The 6,434-nt window shown below is 35.7% G+C and overlaps 1 pseudogene; it reads right to left on the bottom strand.

Moving 5' to 3' along the window:
• Positions 1–4,775: 4,775 nt before the first annotated feature.
• LOC101437244 (olfactory receptor 4C5-like) lies at positions 4,776–5,784 on the bottom strand (annotated as a pseudogene).
• Between the last annotated feature and the right edge of the window lie 650 nt (positions 5,785–6,434).

The following is a 6,434-nucleotide window of genomic DNA, read 5'->3' as shown; positions in this document are numbered from 1 at the left end:
GGGAATCTTCTGATCCCCTTTATCTTGCGAGCATGCATGAAGAGATACAGTGAGTTGTTTAGGTGTTCTCTTAACTGCCAAGGTCCCATAATCAGCTAAAACTGTATATTCCCAATAGTGCTGTTGGTCAGAACAGGAAATCTATTAAATTTTACTAGAAATTTACTAGTTAGTAGATGATGGGCTTTAATTAAAGTAAGACTAACTAGAGATCCCATGTCAGTATAGCCTTTTAGTATGAAACAGGGCATATGGCTAGGCTTCAAGAAACTCATATCCAGAATTGATTGCAACTCGGCACTTGATTTATACTACAATCCATGCCATATTGTTAGATAGGCAAAGGTCAGTTTTGTTTGAAAAGACAATAAAATACTATCATAGTCCTAAATGATTTATCTTGTAATAATCTTAATTTTTTTGTGTGAACTGTTAAAATTCATAGGATTAATTTGATGGATTTAACCTAAATATATGATAATACTGCTATTGATGACTAAATGTATTAGGAAATTAAATTAAAACCACTGCATGATGCTCATCCAATGAAATATGAAAGGTCAGAGATGGAACAAATATTAGTCAACAATGTATTAATTGTTAGAATAAATCAATATATCCATATCTTTCATTAAGTTAAAGTAGTGAGAGAAGGTAAAATAGTTGTCAAACCTATATGATTAGGAAAAATCTCATGCTGGAATATTTGGCAAACTGAAATCTTCTTTAAAGCAATACCTACACCTTATTTGATGGTACAGATTATTAGCATCTTGATGTTCTCTATTCCATTTTTCTGTTCTATAAATAGTACAAAATACTAAGGAGAAAGAATGTTCATTAGTGATTTACTAAAAAGGCTTGACCATATTCAGAGTATAGTCTATACAGGATAGAATCATTCCCCCCTCCCCCGATATGGCTCCTTCATCTCTTTGCTCACTGCTCATTTTTGTGCTCATTATCTACTCATTGTCTGTTTATTTATTCTTTAGGAAGCACTGGGAACCAAATCGGAATCTCCTATGTAGGAGGTGGGCTCTCAACTGCTTGAGCCACATCCTTTCCCAGGATACAGTTATTTTACAGTTCAAAGAAAGTGCTGAGAACATCTGCTCTTCATCCTAGAGTAGGATACAGGCAGTGGGATTTTTGATGTGCTGTTTAAAGTCCAAATATTCCTTGGTAAATCCAAGGGCCAGTTTTTTGTTTATTTTGTTTTTTTAATAGAGTTTTCATCTACCATAGTAAATTGACCAGAGAGACACAAATATGCCTTTGAGAACATATGCCTTGAAACCCTCTTGAAATCAAGATTTACATGCAGATCTTAGTGCTTCAACTGAAGACATAGTTTCCTTATGTGTGAGTAAGAAGCCAGAGCTGATTGTGCCTGGATGTCTCTTGGAACTCCAATGCTTGCTTGTGTTCCTTTTCTCTTACTGCACACTATCCTTTGCCTTAAAGTAAAAGTCTTACTTAATAATGTTCTTTGGAGTCTTGTAAGTTCTTTCAAATATCCAGACCTGTGAAATCTTTGCAGGTGAATCTCTGTTGCAAATATTTTAGGATCAGTGGGTTCAAATGTGGAGGTGAAGTAGGATGGAACCACACAACTTTATATCTTTATCACCTTGCACACGTGTTCTTTTCATTGCCTGATTCAGTGAGCACAAGTATAGTACTAAATTTACATATACCTAAGGAAGGTGGTACTGATACCTAAAACATAATATCCATGCAATTACATTTGATAATATGTATTCCTAAGATTTTTGAAGTGGGTCATAACTTTACCTCATGTAATCCATTTAAGGATAACTGTGAATGTCGCCCAAGTACAAAATGACAAGGATAATCCTGATACTTTTTCCCATCAATTGTAGGATATTTGTTTGAAAATGTTTCCAAAGACTATGTTAACAGTGTTGCTCTTACATCCAGCCATGTTGAGATGGAAAATACAATGATGGAGATATAATTATGGGTCAAAAATAATAATAAGTGGTAACAGTGGTTATTACCTCAAAGGGAAAAGTAGCTACATGTGGGTGATGATACTAAGAAGGAAAGCAGTTATGCTATTTTCATGACCTCTTTAGAAAAAAAGATAGTACTCTTAGGTCATCCCTCAGATATGATGCTGATTAAAGCTTACTCTGCCAATAATCTGCAGACCTGTTTACTCCAGAGAAGAGGAATTGGATCCCTGATGATTTACAAGCAATGCTTAAAATACCAATTTGGCTTATTTGGAGAAAAGAGATAGTGCCTTGAAGATTCAATTGATGATTTGACAGCTATGGTTTAGAGATTATAGTTTAGAGATTACGAGCTATTTTTAAGACAACTTATTTTTCAGGTGACTTGTGAAAACCACTAAGTCATACTGGGCATAAAATGTTGAAAAGCAGGGCTTCTATGTTGCAACAAATCATTATGATATGATGCTAAACTGTCTGCACAATATGATTAACTGCCAAGTATACCAGAGATCCATTTGCTCCACAGAATACACTGTAGGTGAAAAGAGATGGTATGCATTTAAGGAATGTACAAATGGGACCAAGAGAAAACCTTGAGGTAGATGAACTTGGGTATGATTTAGTGTCCCAATAATACTGATATGCCTTCTCTAGAGATATAAAGGATATTTATGGGAAGCCTTACAGAATAACCAGATGGAGCTGTATTGAGGATAGAGCATATTCACTTGTTATGCTCACGGGGCATGCAATATATGGAGAGAAACTTTCTTCAAATTGCATCAACCATGAATATCCAACTGCAACAAATAGCAGGTGGTTTAATCAGCCCTTTTCCCACCTTTATAAACATTGTGCAAAGATTTTAGCTGCTGATCATGAGGTACTGAGACAAGCCAAAATGATGATGCAGGAAGTTTATACAGATGAAAAAAACTTGTTCATCCAAACAGGAACCATAGCAAGAAGATTTTCTCAAGATGCATTAAAAAGCTAGCAAGTACCGGAAATCATAATTGTTGCTAGCACCCTATAGTGTATGACTGCATAACTTCTTTCTGTATTGCCTTAAATCTTAGGTAAAGGGAACAAATGAGGTATATAAATTCATGCTTTATATACTTCAGTTTGTGAGTGTGTTACACTGAAGGAGAAAGGTTTAATTTGATTTGGTTTTGGAGGACTGCTATTATCCATTTTACATTATTTGAGAACGTAGATGACTGCAAAAGTAATGCTGATGAGTCCTCTTCTTAACACATACATCTTTGTAATGATGAAATTAGTCAAAGGATTAGTAAGGATAAAGTGTGTTTTGAAGTGTTAAAAATGAATCCTGAAATCTTCTTGGCTTAATACATGCAATTTTATTTTCTGTACAGGCAAAATTCACAGAGGATTTGGGGATCCTGTAGGGTATTTTTCATCCATGTAGTTACTCAGAGTCCAGATAGCTTCCTCTGCATAGCCATCCAATTGTATTATATTCCTTCTAGGCTTTCTGCAGAAGGGAACATAGAAGCTGCAAGGTAGCACACAGGCACTTGCAGGTTTCACCCTTTATGTGCAACACATCATATCTGCAAGCTAGTCACATAGCCCTTCTTAAACAAAAAGGGGCTGAAAACATGGATAAGGGGTTGGAGCATATGTATATTTGATGATGAGGAAATGTTTTGGTCACAATTGAGAGAAAGTGTCCTCCAATTCAGAATTAATTGTTTGCTAACGTTTGCATATTAGTATGCATGTAATACATATATATACTGAGATATAGGAATAGCTGAGAAGCAATTTGGGTTAATGCAGTCTTTACAAACTCAGAAATGTAATATCAAAGTTAAGCAAGAGATCTGCCTTGGGCAATCTGGATCACGTTTTATCCAGATTCATTCTCTTAGAATTATCCTGTAAGTGATCACATTTCAAATAATTACCTATTTCATTGATAGACAGTTGGCCTGCAATTCTCCATTCAAATTTGAATGTGCAGACTTTCTGCCTTGATTACTCAGATATAAAGTCCCTATTTTTAATTCTATTAGGTAAGACTGTAATCTATTCAATAAAAGCTATTTTGAAGGTAAAGTTTGTGTGATTCCTTTGACAGAAAAATTGTTCCCCATATGTATTCTACCTGGAAATACCATGTGCAATATTGTTCTATTGCTGTACCTGAAATAATTTAATATCCCTTCTTGGTTTTAGGCAGATAAAATTATTTTACTGAGCAGAGCCAGGGTTACTATGTAATTGGTGTTTTGTGGCTTGTACAAAGGAACAGCATTAATTATGGGATGACTCTGCCTTCATGATCTTCTCTTTTTCCTCAAAATCCATTAGTTACTGGATGACTCCTATTTCATACACACACACAAAATTGTCTACAGTCATGACAGAAGTGAGGATTAACACAATGCATTTTTAACAAAATTCTAACAATACAGCTATTTTTAATGTATATATTTAAAGTACTTCCACTATTGGTTAGAGAAGCTTCACCGAAAGATTTGCAGATTTTTGTATAGAATATATAATGCCATATATTTTCCAAACCTTGTGAAAATTTCATTTAAATTAACTAAATCCCATTGATTATTAATTTGTTTATGCAATGGGTTTTCTAATTGGAGTAGACTAGAGTCACCATTTATGAAAGAAGAACAATTAAGGATTTAAGAAAACAAAGGGATAATATGTACTTAATTCACTTATTCTGAATACAAGGCCATTTATTTTGTTTTAGACACAATTGCTCTTAGAATATGAATAGATTTTATGTTATCTTATCTATTTACACACTTCTAAATTACCGGTAAAAGAACAAAAGCTCACTCTTTGACTCCAGAGCTTCCTCATTGCATTTTTCACCTCTGCATTTCTGAGTGTATAGATTAAAGGATTTAGCATGGGTGTTATCATAGTATAAAATACAGCCACTGCTTTATCAATGGGAAAGGTGCCCGTAGGCCGAAGGTATATAAACATACATGGCACAAGGAGTAAGACCACTACAGTAATATGTGCGGCGCAGGTGGAGAGCGCCTTCCGCCGTCCTTCAGAGCTGTGAGTTCTGAGGGTACAAAGGATGAGGACATAGGAGGTAATAAGAATAGAAAAAATGAGCACACACATGAATCCAGTGTTCGCGGCAACAAAGAGTCCTAGCATTTGAGTATCAGTACAGGAGAGTTTTAGCAGAGGGTAAAAATCACAGAAGAAATGGTCAATGACATTGGGACCACAGAAGGATAACCACAGCATAAAAAGGATTTGAATCAGGGCATGAAGAAATCCCCCAGCCCAGGACACCACCACCAAGAGAACACACACCTGCCGGTTCATTGTGATCATGTAGTGCAGGGGCCTGCAGATGGCCACATAGCGGTCATAGGCCATCACTGTGAGCAGGATGACCTCAACTCCACTGCTGAAATGTTCCCAAAAGACCTGAGTCATACAGCCATTGAAGGAGATAGTTTTGTTTCCAACAAGTAAGTCAAATATCATTTTGGGGGCTGTAACAGAAGAAACAGTGCCATCTATGAAGGACAAAAATGACAGAAAAAAATACATTGGGGTGCTGAGTGCTGGGCTGGTGGCGATGGTCACTACGATAAGTAGGTTGCCCACAAGGGTGAGAAAGTAGATGAGTGTAAACACAACAAACAAGAGTTTCTGCATGTCTGGGTTCTGTGTCAGACCGAGCAGGATAAACTCTATCACGTTGTTCACTGCTCCATGAATCAAGGTTTGCATTTGGATAATTGATTTATCTGCAAATGGCACAGGGATTGCAATGACATTAGAAAAATTTCAATCAAGATAATATATCTGTCAGATAAAATGTTTTCTGTATGATTGTTGGAAATGCTGAGCAGGTAAATCCTAAATTTAATGTTGGGTAAATTTTGAGTCATCTAGTGAATACATCAGTCAATTCTACACACACTGACACAAGCATACAGTTTTATGATTGTTAACATTCCAGATGCCTTTATTGAAATAATATATGACTGAGGTGTCTTCCAGCCACTGCAATAGTGTGTTCTCCCATGGAAAACAGGAATAAAAAAGGACCTGTCTCACAGAATAAAAATTAACAAAATGAATCCCTGAAACTAGGCTGGACAGTGAACATTAAGTTAAACCATGGACTATAGTTCATAATACAATTGTAAAAATGTGCTATCATCTATATAGCAACTGTTCCACACTAATGCGATGGTTAATAATAGAGTGGTATATAAGAACCCTGTATTTTATACATGATTTTTCTGTAAATCCACATTTTCTCTAATAAATGAGGAAAGAATGAAAAACAGATTTTTAAGGATTAGAGACTTAAATTCCTAGGTCTGTTCTCCTATGTTTCCTCTATTGTCACTCCTGCTGCTAAGGCTAAGTTGCTGAGTAGTTTTTCTTGATATTTTTAACTTGTTTCAGGGT

Source organism: Dasypus novemcinctus, chromosome 22, assembly GCF_030445035.2.
Source record: "Dasypus novemcinctus isolate mDasNov1 chromosome 22, mDasNov1.1.hap2, whole genome shotgun sequence".
Classification (NCBI taxonomy): Eukaryota; Metazoa; Chordata; class Mammalia; order Cingulata; family Dasypodidae; genus Dasypus; species Dasypus novemcinctus.
This window is presented reverse-complemented; position numbering and strand designations above follow the sequence as displayed.